Below are 19525 nucleotides of genomic sequence, written 5' to 3'. Positions count from 1 at the left end.
TCTCCCACTTTGCCTTGGTGTGGGAGGTGGATGCAGGAAACCTCACCTTTCCCCTTCCTGTCTCTGGTTTTTGCTGCCCCCTCCCCTTAATGGAGTGTGTTCTAGTACAACCGAGAGTTGTTTTTCTCTCTTGATTCCATGAGATGCAGTGGATACACACTGTGCTAAATGTACCATTGAAGCACACTTTCAGTTATCAAGTTTGATATTTTAAATGTATAATAAATACATATGCTGTTCAAACCGTAAATTGTAAGCTTTTAAGTCTTATTCATAGATTAATGGTTTAATATAAAATTATTATGTCTCATATTGAGAATTGGCTAAATTAGTGTTTTCAAAGTATCAAAAATGTGTCTTGTAAAGAAAGGTTTATTTAAATAAATCTACATTAAAGGCAAAAAAAAGGGAGGGGGCACCTGGGTGGCTCAGTGGATTAAGCATCTGCCTTTGGCTCAGGTCATGATCCCAGGGTACTGGAAACAAGCCCCACACTGGGCTCTCTGCTCAGTGGGGAATCTGCTTCTCCCTCTCCTTCTGTTTGTACTCTCTCTCTCTCTCCTCTCTCCCTCTGACAAATAAATCTTAAAAAAAAAAAAAATTATGGGTCAGTTTATAAGAAGATGCTTGGAAATGTTAGTGGTGTTCAATTCAGAAATATTACAAAACATGGAGAGGTCTCCAGGCATTGCAGTTTTGTCACAGTATTAGTTAAAGTAGCCAAAAAAAATATAGAAACATTAAATGACTGCTAGGGATGTGGTTAACAAATTATATGCTAAATGTGGCTATTTATAATTTTAAGTTAAACATTTAGTTTCTTTTTTTTTTTTTTTAAGATTTTATTTATTTATTTGACAGAGGGAGATCACAAGTAGGCAGAGAGGCAGGCAGAGAGAGAGAGGAGGAAGAAGACTCCCTGATGAGCAGAGAGCCTGCTGGGATCACAACCCAAACCAAAGGCAGAGGCTTTAACCCACTGAGCCACCCAGGTGCCCCAGTAGCTGCATTTCAAATGCTCACCATGGCTCCATAGAATACAGGTACAGAACATTATCATTACAGCTCAGAGTTCTGTTGGAGATACTGTTAGACCAGTGCTTCTCTAACTTCTGTGTGCACTTTAATCACATGGGGGCTCTTGGTAAAATACATACTCTTTTCAACAGGTCTCGGATAAAAATACAGGTCCAAGTTAGGTTTTTAGGATTCAGCATTTTTTTTTTTTTTTTTTTTTTAAGAATTTGTTTGTGAGAGAGAGAGAGCAAGAAAGAGCATGAGGTGGCAGGTGGAGGAGAGGTTAAAAAAAAAAGCTCCTCTCAGCAGGGAGCCCAATGTGGGGCTTGATCTCAGGACCCCAGGATCAGGACCTGAGCAGATGCTTAACTGGCGGAGCCACCCATGCACTCCAGGATTCAGCATTTCTTTCTTTCTTTTTTTTTTTTTTAAGATTTTATTTTTATTTATTGGACAGACAGAGATCACAAGTACGCAGAGAGGCAGGCAGAGAGAGAGGAGGAAGCAGGCTTCCTGCTGAGAGAGAGCCCGATGCGGGCCTCGATCCCAGGACTCAGGGATGATGACCTGAGCGGAAGGCAGAGGCTTTAACCCACTGAGCCACCCAGATGCCCCAGGATTCAGCATTTCTAATAAGCTCCCAAGTGTTGGCAGTACAGTATCTAAACATGAGGTCTTTGAAATTCCTGCATTTATTTCCTGATTCTGATAGAAGAGGCTTTCTTTGAGACTTCAGACTCTGTAAGGCTAATTGGCTTTCTGGGGATTAACTAGGGATATTGATCTGTGGTGGAAGCATTGTTGTCACTCTTTTCTGTGTGACCCATCCCTGTGATGGTGCCTTGGGTCTGGGAGGGAAAGGTTATTCTGTGTTTCATTAGGGCCAACCCTGCTAGCAGGATTTAGCTGAGCACTCTAATAACTGGTTTTCTGACCTGTCTTTTGACAAAGCAGTTTATAATTTTCTTTATCTTGGTACCTGTCATGGGGTGGTGGTTTGTATATGTGTTTTTTTTTTTTTTTTTTTTTTTTAAAGTGAAGCTGTGTTTTAATATTGTATGGGCTTAGTTGGATTCAAAATCATAGAGTAGACAGGGCTATGTCCCTGTTGCCAAATTAGCACCTTCCTTTTTGGCTTATTAATGGTTCCTGTGTAATTACAAATAAGAATGGTCTGTTTAAATTACAATTATACTTCATAGCTCAGTGTATCAGCACTATGAACATAGAGGTCTGAAATGTAATTATCTGATCCCAACCCCCCCATATATTGTTATTAAAGTTGGACTCATGCAGATTTGGACTCAGACTGTGATCAGCCACCTACTAGCCGTGGAACTGTGTGAAAATTCCTTATATTTATATACATATATATACACATTTTTTTCTTTTAGTATATATTTTTTAGAGCAGTGTAAATAAAATTCACAGCCAGACTGAGGGGGAGGTACAGAGATTTCCCATCTGTCCCCTAGACCTACCAGGGTAAAGCCTTCCATCATTGGTATTCCCTACCAGAGCGGCACGTGAGTTACAGTTGACGAACCTACACTGACACATCACTATCACCTGAAGTCCACAGTCCACAGCTCACTTTTGGTGTTGGACCTTCCGTGGATTTGGACAAATGTATAATGACATGCATCTATCATTATGGCATCGTAAGAGTATTTTTACTGCCCTAAAAAATCATCTGTGCTCTGCCTGTGTTCTTTCTTTCCCTCTAACCCTGGCAACTACTGATCATTTTATTGTTTTCATAGTTTTCCTTTTCCAGAAGGCTGTATGTTTGAATCAAACAAGATACCGCCTGGTCAGGCTGGCTTTTTTCACTTAGTAAGATGCATTCAGTTTCTTCCATGTCTCTTCATGGCTTGATAGCTTCTTTCTTTTCAGTGCTCAGTAATATCCCATTGTTGAGACGCGTTGCATGTTTAGTCATCCACTCACCTACCGAAGGACATGCTGACTACTTCCAAGTTTTAGCAGTTCTCAATAAAGGTGCTATAAACATCTGTTTTGTTTGGACATAAGTTTATAATTCCTTTGGGTAAATACCAAGGAGCACAAGTGCTGGATTGTGTGATGAGTATGTTTGGTTTTTTTGTTGTTTATTTTTTTAAAAGATTTTATTTTTAAAGTTTTTTTTTTTTTTAAGAGATTTTATTTATTTATTTGACAGAGATCACAAATAGGCAGAGAGGCAGGCAGAGGGAGAGGAGGAAGCAGGCTCCCTGTGGAGCAGAGAGCCCAATGCGGGGCTCCATCCCAGGATCCTGGGATCATGACCTGAGCGGAAGGCAGAGGCTTAACCCACTGAGCCACCCAGGCGCCCCAAAGATTTTATTTTTAAATAATCTCTCCACCCAGCACGGGGTTCGAACTCAAAACCCCGAGATCAAGAGTCACGTGCTGCACCGACTGAGTCGGCCAGGCGCCGCCCGAGAGTATGTTTGGTTTTTAAGGAAGCCACTGACCTGTCTTCCCAGAGTGGTCGCCCCGTTTCCGCATTCTGGCCAGCTCCTGCTGCTCCACATCCTCATCTGATGTGGTGTTGTCATTGTTACAGATTTTGGCCCTTCTACTATGTAGAGTGGTTTCTCCTTGTTTTAATTTGCGTACCCCTGAGGACACAGTATGTTAAACATCTTTCATATACTTAGTTGTCATCTGTGGGTCTTTGGCCTGTTTTGTAATCAGGTAGTTTTATTACTGTTGAGTTTTCAGAGGTTTTTGTATGCATTTGTCTGATAATTGTTCTTTATCGGACATCTTTGCAAGTATTTTCTCCTAGTTTTTGGTTAGTCTTTTCATTGTCATTCACAGAGCAGAAGTTTATAGTTTTAGTGAAGTCCAGCTTGTCAATTCTTTGTTTCATGGCTCATCAGACCTGATATTTGCATAAGTAAAAAAGGGAGGAGTTGGGTTTTTGGAAGGGTTAATTGTTAAGTTAACAGTCATTGAACACTTGATACAATGTCTGGCGCTTTTTAATTTTCAGTCAGTGATGATGTGTTTTGGGTTCCCTGGTTTACGCACGTGTTCACAGAGGTGCAGCTCTAGGGAATTACACCTGGCTGGCTACTGAAAGAGCCAGAAATGAAGTCAGCCCCGGTTCCCTTCCTGCACCCTCTCCCTCCCAAGTCACCAGGGTTTTGCGGTGACTCCGAAGAGCTGCTGAGCCAGGTTGACTGGACCCAGACCAGCTACTTGGAAATGAGTGTCAGGCTTGTCAGAGCGACTGGATCCACTGCTGGTCTAGCGCCAAGCCAACAACCGTGGCCGCCTTCCTTTTTTTTTTTCCGGGTTTAAGGCCAGGAACTGATCACAGTAGTTTCTGAAAGGCTCTATCAGTGCACAGGGAAAAAGGCAGTGTTTATCAGTGGAAAGGATTCAGGCATTGCAGCCACACTGACCTGGGTTAGAATCTGTTCTCTGCCACATTTTACTTGTATGAACTTTAGCAAGTGACTTTACTTCTCTGACTTAAGTCGTCTTTTCTGTAAGAGGAATCTAATAATTATGATATTGGTAATAGCTAAAAATGATGGAGCATTTACTCTGTGTCAGGCACTACCCCGAGATCTCCACGTGCATGGTCTGCTTAAATTCTCGTAACAAGCCTAGAAAGGTTTACAGTTGGGGAAACTGAAGCAAAGACAAGTTAATGTAATTTGCTTGAGTTAAGTGGTTAGTAGAGACCAGAATATCTACTTTCTGATTATGGAATCCATGATGCATCCCTTAAAAAAAAAAATGCTGGGCGCCTGGGTGGCTCAGTGGGTTAAGCTGCTGCCTTCGGCTCAGGTCATGATCTCAGGGTCCTGGGATCGAGTCCTGCATCGAGCTCTCTGCTAGCAGGGAGCCTGCTTCCCTTCCTCTCTCTCTGCCTGCCTCTCCATCTACTTGTGATTACTCTCTGTCAAATAAATAAATAAAATCTTTAAAAAAATGCTTTTTTTGAGATATAATTCACATACCATACAATAAGAGTGTACAATTCAGTAGTTTCTGATATATTCACAGACTTGTGCAACCACCACCATATCAATTTTAGAACATCTTTATCACTGCAGAAAGTAATTCCCATACCTATTAGTTAAATCACCCCCATTTCTCCCTGAATAACTACTCCTAGGCAGCCACTGATCTGCTTTGGTCTCTGGATTTGCCTCTTCTGGACATTTATGTAAATGGAATCCTTACAGTATTTGTCTATTTGCATCTCTCTGGCTTCTTATATTGCCTACAAGATTCATCTATGGCACAGCGTGTGTTGGTACCTCATTCTTCATGGCCAGACACGAGTCCATTGTGTGGATAGACCACGTTTGGCTCACCCGTTTATCGACTGATAGTCATCTGGATTGTTCCCACTTTTTTGCTATTATAAATAATGCTGCTGTGAACATTTGTGTACAGTTTTTGCGTGGACATACACTTCCAGTTCTCTCGGTGTCCATGATAATGTTCTTAGCTACTAGACTGTACTCTTCCAGGAGACAGAAAACAGGCCGTTCTTACTTGGGAGTGATCTGGTTACATTGTTGCTGCAGTGCCTTTGGTGGGTACCTTTACTGAGGGCGCTAATTCAGTGATGAGCACTGAGCCAAATGCTGCTTCATTTAGTCCTTACATTTATAACAGGGTAGACATTGTGTGTCCTGTTTTACAGATGGGGCCACTGAGCCTCACCAAGTGAACTGCTTAAGGTCACAGAGCGTGTAAGAGCATGTAGAGAGCAGAGCCCGGACCAGGTGTGTGGGATGGCCTGCAGAGCTATTACTTGAACACCATATGGCAGTATACCCAGAGGTATATTTGTGAAGACCCTGCCTCCCACTTTGAGGTTTGCTGGCCTGGATTTAACAGACTGCTTTCCACAGGAGTGTGCTTCATTTCACCCTATGAAGTAGACAGTGATATTCATTTCTTATTTGTATCAAATGGCAGCAGAATTCCCCATGCTCCCAAGGTCATGGGTGGGTTGGAGGGTCAGAGTCTTGGTTGGAGGTGTCTTCTTGGAGTCTAGGTTCATTGCTCTTTGCATTTCAGCAGAGCTGCTTTCTAAACAACAGTGGGGTCCCCAGGCAGACCGTCATACCATTGTTGTCTCCCAATTCTTTCTTTCTTTTAAGGCAGACTGAAGTTTTCCCTTAGGTAAATAAAGGGTGACGGGTTTGAAAAAAAAAAAAAAAACCAACAAAAACCACCTCAGTAAACCCTGGTACCTTTCAGCAGTGGGCCTAGAATCTAATCATATGAATTCTGAGGACCTGTCAGGAATCCCTCTTATAACTTGTGTTATGTTATTTTTTCTTAACTGTAAACATGCTAAGGTGTGTGCTGTGAGCACTTACTCTCTGGAGCTGTGAAGGGAGGGTAAAGAGCAGGGGACTGCCTTGTTCATCCCATCGGAAAGTGAAATACTTCTGGAATAAATGATGGACAATTTTTTTTTTTAAGATTTTATTTATTTATTTGACAGACAGAGATCACAAGTAGGCAGAGAGGCAGGCAGAGAGAGAGAGAGGAGGAAGCAGGCTCCCTGCTGAGCAGAGAGCCCAAAGTGGGGCTCGATCCCAGGACCCTGGGATCATGACCCGAGCCGAAGGCAGAGGCCCTAACCGACTGAGCCACCCAGGTGCCCCTGATGGACAATTTTTATTGGCAAACCAAAAATTGCTTGAAGAGTTAATTCATTGCTGACTAGTTTACTATTATAAGGAAGGGTTTACTTGGAGAGACCACAGCCAACTGCCCCAAAGTCAAGGACTTGGTTTATAATTTAAAAAATTATAAACAGACTGGAGCTCATTTTCTGCCTTTCTTGGGAAATAGTGGTTCCTGCCTACTTCTTTGATAGGCGTCTTGAAATTGTGCCCAGCGATTGGAATTTTTACTAAATCCTTTACCACCATTAAAATAAGACCGATTTCGTGAGATAACAGAGGGGTATGGTCTTTGTAACTGCCATTACCTCATCAGTCACCTGGCTCCAGCCCCACACGGCCTTTTTCCTTCCTTGAACATAACCAGATTCTTTCTCACCTTGGGGCCTTTGCCCTTCTGTTCCCTCTCCTTGGAGAACGGTTCCGAGTTTTTTAGGATTAGTGCTTTCTAGTTTCATAGCCTGTGGCACTTACTGCTCTTGCGATTATAATGTATGTTTATTTGTTTATTATTTTTCCCATTAAAATCCTTCCTGTGAGGGAAGGACTTGGCTTGTCTCCCACTAACGCAGACAGCGAGCCTTTATCTTCATCTGCCGTGGCAGTAAGCAGCACTGAGCTGTCCTTACTGTGGACTGTCCTACTTACTGTCCTGCTATGACTCCCCTGCACAGTGACTTTGGGTAATTTTGTCTTTCAGTCCACAGGCTGCTGTTCAGTAAATGTTTGTCAAGTATATGAATGTGGAGGTTAGAAATCTTGGGGAAGGTAAATTGTTAAACTTGAGGTCTTCTCATTGAGGCAGGTATTCTACCACAGAATGTCCTTTGGATGCCCGTGGTAGAACAACTTCTAGGGAAAGGCCCAGTGGTTCCGAAAGCCACTCTCCACACCACTTTTTCTTTCTCAGAGTCTTTGCTCTGTGCTGTTGTTGGCATCCTGCACGACCCCACCCCAATCCCATTCATTCTTCACACATTATCTCAGTGTCACTTGCTTAAGGGGAACCTCCCCCCCCAACCCCCATCAGGTACTGACTCTTGCTGGGCTTCCTGAGGGCGGTGACATATCTCTAAAGGCCATGTTTTTTATTTATCCATCCATCCATCCATCCATCCATTTAATAATCTCTGTGCCCAACATGGGGCTCGATCTCACAATCCCAAGATTAAAAGTGACATGCTCTTCCAGCTGAGCCAGCCAGGTCCCCCAGTGCTGTATCTGTATCGTTTCATCCTCAGAGTCTAGTAGGCGGCCCTTGGTAAATATTTGCTGATTGAGTGAGTGAAGAATTAGTGATAGTGTATTTGCATACCCATGTTCCACAGCAGCACTGTTCACCATAGCCAAGAGGTGAGAGTACCCAAGTGTCCATCCGTGGATAACTAGGTCAACAGAATGCTGGATACACACACAGTGGAATATTATTTAGGCTTAAAAGGGAAGGAAATTCTGTTGCATGCTACAAGAATGTACACGGAGCACATTATACTAAGTGAAGTACGTCCCACACAAAAGACAAACACTGCGAGACTCCACTTACATGCAATATCTAGTAGCCAGATTCATAGGAACAGAAAGTATAATGGTGGTTACCAGGGCTGGGAGGAGGGGGCAGTGGGAAGTGGTTTAATGGTATAGAGTTTCTGTCCTGCAAGATGAGTCGTGGAGACTGGATGCCCAGCAATGTGAAGTACTTAACACTACTGAACTGTACACTTAGAAATGATTAAGATGGCAGTTCTGCTATGCATTTTTTAAAAAGCACAATTAAAAGAATTAGGACAGAAACTCTGACTTCTGGAAATCACTGTACAAGAATCTGGGATTCTTAAGTGGTAGGATGCCTGTGACTTCTGGGCAGTATGCATAAATTAGGGAAAGAATATTTATTTCCTCATCAGGGAAGTTTAAGTATGTTCAGAAGGACTGTCAGAGGCAAGGAGGGAGCTGCTGGCGCCTTCCCTCGTCGATTCCGTTCTCGTGCTCCTCTGCTCCAAGGGCCCAATGAGCCAGTGAGGCCCGGGATGAGCCTGGGCGGTGTGTTGGGAGCCTGCCTCCCCCCGAACAGCTCTGCTGAGTATGCATCGTTGTATTTCCTGCCTTTGTCAGTGTAAGATTTGAAGCAAACTTTTTCTCATGTCCTACTCTATTTTGCTGTCCTAACGCTTGTGAAAAGCTTAAAGGAAAGGCATGAACATTTTTTTGAGTGCTGTTCAGCATGCGCCCTTTGTAGAGGTTATTTCATTTCAGACTGATGGTGGCCCTCTGAGGTGCAGACGGTATTATCCCATTTTTAAAAAAGGAGACACATTATCCAAGGCCACAGCTAAGTGACAGAACAGAGACTGCTCTGCAGATCTGCCTTTACACCTTCCATTTCTGCCTCTGCTTCATGTTGTTTTCTGTGTGGTCTCCGTCTCATGGTCCATATTTATCAGTCGGTTCGGAGGGTGCACTGTTCTCATTGAACAGACTGCTTGCTGTGACCCCCTGTGTAACATGCACAGTAGTAGCAAGAATGACAGCTGGATCCCCAAGACCATGCTTCCGAAATCCCAAACCCAACTTGAAACCCCGGGCATCCCATGAAGTCTTTTCTAGATGTCCAAAACCCTAAAATGTACTTTTTACTCTCCGCCACCCCCCACCATTGGTAAAAACAGAAGAAACGGGTAGTGCGGCTCCTTGTTACTCTTTTATCTGCTAATTTTACAGAGAGGTTAGGGAGAAGAGAAGACTCTGCTGAGGGAGCAGTCTGTCCCCCAGTTGGCTCCAAGTTTCCTCACGCCTCCAGACCTCTTATCTCCAAGGATGTGAAACATCTTATCTTCAGACCTCTAATTTCTGTGTAATATCAGCGGTTCCATTACCTGAAACATTACCTGTTCATTTCCAGCCAGCGTACATGTTTTGTGTGTGTGTGCAGGGGAGGGTCTGTATAAATAAACACTTCTCTAAATGTTCATTTCCAGAGTTTTGCTCCAAAATGTCCTATGTGTTTAGTAACTTCTACTTTGATACTGAGTCACTCTCTGTGTCTAACAAGAATATTTGCTCCGATTCTCTCGTTCCCTTGCATGGGAGAGAGGGCGGGAAAGAAAGCTGTTCAAGTGGTGTAAATCCCCACTGCTTTCTTTTTTTCCCTCACAAGTGATGCTTTTCAAAGCGTTCCGGTGTCCCTGCTGTATGGATGTGTCACTGTGCGAGATGACAACAGGATTTGCTGGGAATGTGGGCCACTATTGTACCCGCCTTACGTAACTCCGGGGAGTGATGGCAATGGGTGAGCAGCCTGGGCTGTAGGCAGTGGCCTGGCCGGTGCGTCCCCAGAGGCCATGAAGATGGCTCAGGTCCTCCAGAGGATGTGGATCCAGGCTGTTAAAAAGTTGGGGAGATTGAAAAGCCATGTGAGTCCCTCTGCAAGCTCTCCCCCCTTTTCTTTCCCAGCTTTTCTTCGTGGGAAGTGGTTGGGGAGCAAAGGCTTTCTCACAGTGACTCCTTTCTCTTCGGATTTATTTGCGCTTCTGGCAGCTTTCAGTAACAAATTGTGACATACGGCGTGTAGTCAGTGGTGGGTTTTAAAAATACTTGGCTTATTTTTAGCAGACGTGTGAAACTGATAGCCTCTTACGGGATTTACGAATCAAAGGCTGCTGTTTTCCATGTGTTGGGAGTCTGCGAGCACTGTGTTGCTTCCCGGGAATGACTTAATTACAAATTACACTGCCTCGTAGAAGATGTTTGTGTTTGGGAATTTCTTGTTTTGGGGTAAAACTTTTTGCTTCCTTGTTCTACAGAAATCCTTATTCTTAAGCTAGGTTCTGAAATTATAGGAAACAGTTTCTCACATGTTCTTTTTTCCTCTTAGACTCTGAACAGTAAGTGCCACTGTAATATATGAGTGTTTATCTTTATGGCTTGCGGTTTTTATCAGGTCGCTTCTTATGGGCTGAGTTTGAATAATCTTTAGCGTTAAATCTGGCTTCCATATCTGGGAAACAGCACTTTGTGGACAGAAAGCCTAAAACTTGCCTGTTGGGGGAGTAGAGGCAGTGAAGACTTCTAGTTATCTGCCCTCTAGTTGGTTTTTAACATGTTTATGTAAAATGTAGGATTTTACCTGTTTGGCCAAGATATTTCAGAGGGAAAAAACAACTTGAGGATATTTTTTAAAAGACATATCAAATTGAATTATTTGTTCCTTTCTCTTCATTCTTCATGTAAATACTGTGTGTTAAACACAGTTTTTTATTTATTGTAGAAAATTAGCTCCCTTTAACTTTCCGCATTGTCTAGGAATGACTTGTTATAATATCAGAGGAGTTACAATTAATATAGTTTACATGAAAAGTGGAAGTGGGGAGGGGCTGGGAGCAGTACACTGAAGAAGATGCTTCTGGTGTGTGGGATGTTGACTGGGGTGGGAAGGAGACCCGGGAGTTGTGCCCCCACTGCTCCCACCGAGTTAAATGATCTCTCCCTCACGGGCCTTTCGTGCATTTTTCAAATTATTACCACCACCCTGTCTTTCCCGTTTCCAGTTGAGTGATCATACTTTGTTCTGCCCTTTTACTTTGTAGAGTCTGGGCTTAAAAAACATTTGGTATAAGGTCCCTGTCTAGGAATCAGGTGCACCTTGAAATTCACTCATATGCCCCCCCCCACCCCAGTTTTGAACTTATAAAATGTTTGGTGCACGTAACGAATTATGTAATAATACCTGTGACCTTGAGCCTATCATACACGCCCATCCACGGAGCCTCATGAGGTGGATACAAAATCCTTTCTCTCTCTGCCTCTTCCCCAGCTCCCTTCATCCTGAAGTTTGTGGTTTTCATTCCCTTGCTTTTTTTTCTTCGTAGTTTTACTGCACGCATACACACAGACATCCCTAAACAAAACATCCCTACTGAAAAAATTAGTTTCCTTGCTCTTTCTATATTGTGGTTAAAAAAAATACCCACAGAAAATAAAACTTAGCATCTTAACTGTTCTCTGTTTTATTGAATTTTTTTTATTTTTAAATATTTACTTGAGAGAGAGAGAGCACGGGCAGGGTGAGGGGCGGGGGGAGAAGCAGGCTCTCTGTTGAGCCAGAAGCCCCATATGGGGCTCAGTGCTGGGACTCTGGTATTATGACCTGAGCCAAAGGCAGATGCTTAACCGAGTGAGCCACCCAGGTGCCCCAGCATCTTAACTATTCTTGAGTGTGTAGTGTGTAGTGCAGTGTTGAACATGTTCACATTGTGAAACACTGTTTGCTTTCTGAACGATACAAAAATGGCATCAGGCTCTGCACATTCTTCTAGGATGTTCTTCACTCAACATTCTGTTTGAGTTGCATCTGTGTTGTGATATGTGGGGCTCTAATTTGTTTTCATTATAGTGTAATATTGCATTTTAATAATATATTATGATTTATTTGTCTTTTCTGCTCTTGATAGATATTTGGGTCGCTTGCAGGTTTTGGCTGTTGAGAATGTTGCTGCTGTGAATACTCTGTGTGTGTATCCTTGTCACTTAATTCATACCTTCCTCTCAGGTGTTTCCCCAGGAGAGAAATCACAGAGTATGTGTGTCTTTGGCTCTGATACCTGTGAGCTCTTCCTGGGGCCCTGTATGTAAAGCTCCTTAGAGCTAAGCAACAGCCCACTGGCTTTCACGCAGAGGGAGTCTGAATATTTTTTTTTTTTTTTTTTTTTTTTTTTTTTTTTTTTTTAAAGATTTTATTTATTCATCAGAGAGAGAGAGGGAGAGAGAGCGAGCACAGGCAGACAGAATGGCAGGCAGAGGCAGAGGGAGAAGCAGGCTCCCTGCCGAGCAAGGAGCCCGATGTGGGACTCGATCCCAGGACGCTGGGATCATGACCTGAGCCGAAGGCAGCTGCTTAACCAACTGAGCCACCCAGGCGCCCCGAGTCTGAATATTGATAGCAGTTCTGGGATCTGTGCGCAGCCCAGCGCAGGTTGGGTGGGGCCCAAGCCCAGTGGCCCAGTTTGCAAGGCAGGAGCTGAAGCCCTCAGCTAAGCTGCTACACTGGCTGGCAGCCTGTCCCTCGGGGATATACCAGAGATGATGTTCTGAGGAATGTGTGACTGTGTGGGGTGCTCTTTGTTTTCTAAAAGGTTATTTATATAGATAAGCAGGGAAGACACTCAGTGATTTTCTGTTTGGGCACACTGTGGTTGGTAAACACTCCATGGGCTCTGGTGGTGGTGTTTTTTTTTTTTTTAATTTGCCAGTGTATCAGAAGGGGCACAAATCACATGCTTGGTACATAGTGGGTGCTTAATAAATATTTTTGACTGAAGGAATGAATGACTAAGTGAGTGAGTAAATTAAGGGTTTGCTCTGAGACCTTCATAAAAAGTCGTGGTTCTGTGGGCTAATGTACACAGTTACGGGATATTTTAATAGTTTTTAAAAGAGCTATTAAGATGTATTTTTACTTCAGTTTCCTAATCTTTAAAAAATAAGATTTTAGATTCACCACTTATTGTAACAGAATATACATTCTTTTAATATTATGTTTAAGTACTTAATGGTTTATGTCACAGCCCACTACCCCTAGGTAAAGAAGAAGCCATTTATAAACTGATCATTTTATACAAGTTGGTGAGCTCTTTGGGCACCTGGCAAAGTGGGATTGATGAAAAGTTTAATTCAGTCCTTTTGGGGTGGTAGGAATAGGGGTTTAATTCTCTTTCTGATCAATCTAATTGAAATTACTCCTGTGGGCAAGGGTGCCTTCGTGGCTCCATTAAGCATCTGCCTCTGGCTGAGATCATGATCTCAGGAAGAGACCAACCTGGGCTCCCTGCTGAGCAGGGGGTCTGCTGCTCCCTCTGCCTCTGCCCCCTCCCCCAACTTTGGTTCTAACTCCCTCTGTTCTCTCTCATTCTCCCAAATAAATAAATTAAAAATCTTAAAAAAAAATTACTCCTATGGGCAACATAGGAATACATAGATAATATAATCTCATTATGGAGGAATAGTGAATTTCAAAAGCCAGGTTCATTCTACTTGGGAAATGTTTAAAAAATAAAGTTTTGTTTAATTTGGCTAAATGATAACAAATTTTAAATCCAAAACTTTAAAAAGAGAATTTGCTGTTTTTATTTTAAAAATAAAAAATATTCTTGGGACGCCTGAGTGGCTCAGTGCGTTAAGTGTCTGCCTTTGACTCAGGTCACAATCCCAGGGTCCTGGGATCAAGTCCCACAATAGGCTCCTTGCTCAGTGGGGTGCCTACTTCTTCCTCTACCTGCAGCTCCATCTGCTTGTGCTTTCTCTCCTTCTCTTTCTCAAATAAATAAAAATCTTTAAAAGAAAGTATTCTAAAAGTAATGTGCTATATAAAAATATTCTCTGCCATACCATAACTCCTGGGGAAATTTAACATTTTTTGGTATTGTTCCTACCTCTTTCCTATCTGCTTATACAAGGTTTATACCAATTTATTTTCCACGCCTTCCACCAAGAGCAGACAGACCTAAAAACACAAAACCAACTAGCTCTTTCTCTCTTTAATTGAAAACAGAGTATTCATGACAAAGAGTTCAAAAAAATTGGTGGAAGTTAAATATTTTCAGTGCCTCTGCATTTCATTGTGTTGATTCACTTAACCCAAATATCACTCCCTTTTTGGATGTTGTGCTCCCTCCTGCTCCATAGCATTGCCCAGTCCTAGGGGTGATTGTCATGGTATTGGTTAGTTCTTTCCTGATGATTTTTAGGTAAGTCTTTTGGAGAGGGTGCTCTTATGATGTCCTTTCTTTCTTTCTTTTTTTTTTTTTTTAAGATTATATCTATTTATTTGACAGACAGAGATCACAAGTAGGCAGAGAGGCAGGCAAAGAGGGGGCGGGGAAGCAGGCTCCCCACTGAGCAGAGAGCCTGATGAGGGGCTTGATCCCAGCACCCCGAGATCATGACCCGAGCGGAAAGCAGAGACTTAACCCACTGAGCCACCCAGGCGCCTCTCTATGATGTTTTTTCTTAACATGTAGGGATATAGCTATATTCAAAGAAGAGATGGCAGATTAATTCACTTTGTTGAGATTTGCTAGCTTAAAGGTAGCATCAGGCGCTGAGAAGATGGATTTGGGGAGCATGCCTGCTAGTTCATTTCTAGTTGGTAGGTGACTGATTAAGGCCACAGTGAAATCTGAAGGTGTCGGGGAGTTAAAGAGGTGTTCTGTGGAAATAGAAAGAGATGATCAGTTTTGATCAACTGGGTTTCTGCTTCCTATTTCCTTTTAAGGAAACTTTTTTTTTTTTTTTAAATAGAAAACTTTAATCTCAGAAAACACGTGTTATACTGGCACATGTTAGACAGAGACCAGAGCATTCCAGAGGGACAGTGATGAAGCACTCCTAGAATCCCAGATCACAAAGGCCGAGTTCCCAGCCTCATCACTTCAGGAGTGCTGTCCCAGAAGCAGGGTGCCACCAACTGTAATAGAAAATTTCCTTTAGGGGGCCTCAGTTGGTTAAGTGTCTTCAGCTTAGGATCCCAGGGTCCTGGGATCCAGCTGCCTTGGGCTCCCTGCTCAGCGGGGAGTCTGCTTCTTCTGCCCTTTATCCTGCTTGTGCTCTCACTCTTGCTCTCTTTCAAATAAATAAAATCTTTTTTTTTTTTTTAAGATTTTATTTATTCTATTTGACAGACAGAGATTACAAGTAGGCAGAGAAGCAGGCGGAGAGAGAGAGGAGGAAGCAGGCTCCCAGCCGAGCAGAGAGCCCGATGTGGGACTCGATCCCAGGACCCTGAGATCATGACCTGAGCCGAAGGCAGCGGCTTAACCCACTGAGCCACCCAGGCGCCCCAAATAAATAAAATCTTTAAAAAAAAAAAAAAAAGAGGAAACGAAAATTTCCTTTAGGAAAACTTGCTAGTAGAAATCTGTGTCTTGTAAGGATGCGGAGAAAGGGGAACCCTCCTACACTGTTGGTGGGAATGCGAGCTGGTGCAGCCACTCTGGAAAACAGCACGGAGGTTCCTCAAAAAGTTGAAAGTAGAGCTACCCTATGACCCAGCAATCACACTACTGGGTATTTACCCTAAAGATACAAACGTAGTGATCCGAAGGGGCACGTGCACTCAAATGTTTATAGCAGCAATGTCCACAATAGCCAAACAGAGGAATGGATAAAGAAGATGTGGGGTTGTGTGTGTGTGTGTGTGTGTGTGTGTGTGTGTGTGTGTTTAATGGAATACTATGCAGCCATCAAAAGAAATGAAATCTTGCCTTTTGCGACGACATGGATGGAACTAGAGGGTATTATGCTGAGCAAAATAAGTCAATAAATAAGAGGGTATTATGCTGAGCAAAATAAGTCAATCAGAGAAAGACAATTATCATATGATCTCCCTGATATGAGGAAGTTGAGAGGCAACATGGGGGGTTTGGGGGTAGGAAAGGAATAAATGAAACAAGATGGGATTGGGAGGGAGACAAACCATAAGAGACTCTTAATCTCACAAAACAAACTGAGGGTGGCTGGGCGGAGGGGGTTTGGGAGGGGGTTAGGGTTATGGACATTGGGGAGGGTATGTGCTTGGTGAGTGCTGTGAAGTGTGTAAACTCGGCAATTCACAGACCTGTACTGCTGGGGCTAATAATACATTATATGTTAATTAAAAAAATTATAAAAAAAAGAAATCGTGTCTTAATTGTATTAACAGCTATTGATGGACAGTGTATCCATTCTTGGTTTATGAGAAGGAAATCTTTCTGAGTGCCTCCTCTGCACTAACCACTGTACTAGGAGTGAGTGAGATATAAAAATCTTATCTGAAAATCCACTTTCATTTTCTTCTAGTTGACAGTGGTCTTGGTGAACAAACTTAAATAATTGGGGGAGATTTACATAATTTAGATAATGATCTTTTTTTTTTTTTTTAAAGATTTTATTTATTTATTTTACAGAGAGAAATCACAAGTAGATGGAGAGGCAGGCAGAGAGAGAGAGAGAGGGAAGCAGGCTCCCTGCTGAGCAGAGAGCCCGATGCGGGGCTCGATCCCAGGACCCTGAGATCATGACCTGAGCCGAAGGCAGCGGCTTAACCCACTGAGCCACCCAGGCGTCCCTAGATAATGATCTTTTTTGAATGTTTGCCTGTTTCACTGTGTTGATGTGCCTTCACTTAATCTAAACATCACCCCTTTTGGGATGCTGCTCCCACCCACCCCACCCCTGTCCCATAGCAGGGGTCCCGTGGCATATATTCTAGTTCTCTCCTGTTCCTCAGACAATTTGTATTTTCTTTTTAACCCTAGAGGTGATTTTTTTAATTCTAGTTTTTAATCTAAGAATTCTGATCTCTTGGAGCCAGATGGTATTAGCCATGGAAATGTCCTAAAAGTGAATGCATAGTGAGAGGGTGAGCTGAAGGAGATTACTTCTCTCACTTTGAGTCATCAGTTATAGCTACTCAAGAGTAGGCTGGTTTACCTTCTGTACAAACAAAATTGCTTTTTTCTGACTCCCCTTTGCTAAAGGGAACACATGATGGGCTCCCACAGATCAGTTGATAGAATTGCCTTTTATGTTATGCTGTGTTCTCCCCATTTCAGAGAGTTTCCTAACCAGGGAAAAAGAAGCACTGCATCTGGACATTTTCAGTTCTTTTCTCTCTCTCATATTAATATCAGTGCAGGAATGGCAGATTTTATTGAGAAAAAAATTTAATATGAAACTAGTTTTTCTTAAATTATTTTCATTTGTATATTAGTAAGGCCTTTTATTTATATAATTATATTTCTTTGTGTCCTTATGTTTTAGAAATTCTTTTTTTTTTTTTTTTAAGATTTTATTTATTTATTTGACAGAGATCAGAAGCAGGCAGAGCAGCAGGCAGAGAGAGGAGGAAGCACCCTCCCTGCTGAGCCCAGAGTCCAATGCGGGCCTCGATCCCAGGACCCTGGGATCATGACCTGAGCTGAAGGCAGAGGCTTTAACCCACTGAGCCACCCAGGCACCCCTAGAAATTCTTTATTAAAAAACATAGCTGGGGATACGTAGGTGGCTTAGTAAGTTAAGCGTCTGACTCTTTTTTTTTTTTTTTAAGATATTATTTATTTATTTGACAGAGAGAAATCACAAGTAGATGGAGAGGCAGGCAGAGAGAGAGGGAAGCAGGCTCCCTGCTGAGCAGAGAGCCCGATGCGGGACTCGATCCCAGGACCCTGAGATCATGACCTGAGCTGAAGGCAGTGGCTTAACCCACTGAGCCACCCAGGCGCCCTTTACATTTTTTTCTGCTTTGAAATTATCATGTATTGGGACGCCTGGGTGGCTCAGTGGGTTAAGCAGCTGCCTTCGGCTCAGGTCATGATCCCAGCGTCCTGGGATCGAGTCCCACATTGGGCTCCTTGCTCGGCAGGGAGCCTGCTTCTCCCTCTGCCTCTGCCTGCCATTCTGTCTGCCTGTGCTCGCTCTCTTTCCCTCTCTCTGACAAATAAATAAAATCTTAAAAAAAAAAGAAACTATCATGTATTTAAAAGTGTTTTTCTCCCCATCTCTCCCATCTCCCTGCCTGTGATGTGTTGGGCTTCTTGAACCTGAAAAATCTTCAGTTCTGGAAGAGCCATTATCAGCTTTGCGCAGTGGCAGTATCGTAGCCAATGAGCTTTATGCGAGGCGCGATTATTGCTAATTGGAAGAGCCATTATCTCTTTGAGTTTTGTATTTCCACCGTACCCTTTACCATCTCCTTCAGGAAATCTGACTCGACACATTGTAAGACTTCCTTGATCTTAACTTTTCTTTAGGAGATCATACTTTTTAAATGCTTTTGGCTGTGTAGTTTCTTCATACCTGGCTTCCATTTACGGCCTTCAGCTGTGTGGCACGTGGTTCACTCCATTCTTTATCCCATTTCAGTTACATATTTTTATTTCTAAAGTTTTGTTTACTTTTTTCCCCCCAGATGTGCTTGATCATTTTTGATGTTTTTCTTTCAGTACACTTCCAGTTTCCCCTTTTAATTTCTTTTTAAACAATTTTTAAGCAATTTTATTTTAAAATTTAAATTCACTTAATTAACATATAATGTATTATTAGTTTCAGAGTGGGGGTTAGTGATTCATCAGTCTTATGTAATACCCAGTGTTTATTGTATCTCATGCCCTTCTTAATGGCCATCATCCAGTTACCTCTTTCCCACACTCCCCTCCCCTTATAACCTGCATTTTGTTTCCTATGGTTAAGAGTCTCTTATGGTTTATTTCCCTCTCTGATTTTGTCTTATTTTTTCTTCCCTTCCCCTATATTCATCTGTTCTGTTTCTTAAATTTCATATATCAGTGAGATCACAGGATAACTGTCTTTCTCTGATTGACTTACTTCCTTAAGCATAATACCCTCCAGTTCATCCACATCGGTGCAAAAGTCAATTTTTCATTTTTTTGATGACTAATATTCCTGTGTGTGTGTGTGTGTGTGTGTGTGTGTTTGTATACACCACCTCTTCTTTATACATTCATCTTTTGATGGACATCTCTGTTCTTTCTACAGTTTGGCTATTGTGGACATTGCTGCTATAAACATTAGGGTGCAGATGCCCTTTTGGATCACAACATTTAAATCTTTGGAATAAATATCCAGTAATGCAATTGCTGGGTCACAGAGTAGCTCTATTTTCAACTTTCTGAGGAACCGCCATCCTGTTTTCCAGAGTGGCTGCACCAGCTTGCATTCCTGAGAAAGAGGGTTCTCCTTTCTCCATATCCTCACTGACATTTGTCATTTCCTGACTTGTTAATTTTAGCCATTCTGACTCTTGTGAGGTCATATGTCATTGTGGTTTTGATTTGTTTTTCCCTGAT

At 42.5% G+C, this 19525-nt stretch overlaps 1 protein-coding gene, 1 long non-coding RNA gene and 1 pseudogene across 9 annotated transcripts in view; 2 read left to right on the top strand and 1 right to left on the bottom strand.

Moving 5' to 3' along the window:
* LOC131812394 (uncharacterized) overlaps positions 1–19525 on the bottom strand; it is a 279095-nt gene that overhangs the window by 218232 nt on the left and 41338 nt on the right. The window lies entirely within an intron of this gene.
* TJP2 (tight junction protein 2) overlaps positions 1–19525 on the top strand; it is a 122414-nt gene that overhangs the window by 63993 nt on the left and 38896 nt on the right. The gene's annotated exons all lie outside the window — the stretch shown is intronic.
* Positions 18294–18362, top strand: LOC131813429 (U4 spliceosomal RNA; annotated as a pseudogene).

The sequence above is a fragment of the Mustela lutreola genome, chromosome 12 (genome assembly GCF_030435805.1).
Source record: "Mustela lutreola isolate mMusLut2 chromosome 12, mMusLut2.pri, whole genome shotgun sequence".
Lineage (NCBI taxonomy): Eukaryota > Metazoa > Chordata > Mammalia > Carnivora > Mustelidae > Mustela > Mustela lutreola.
This window is presented reverse-complemented; position numbering and strand designations above follow the sequence as displayed.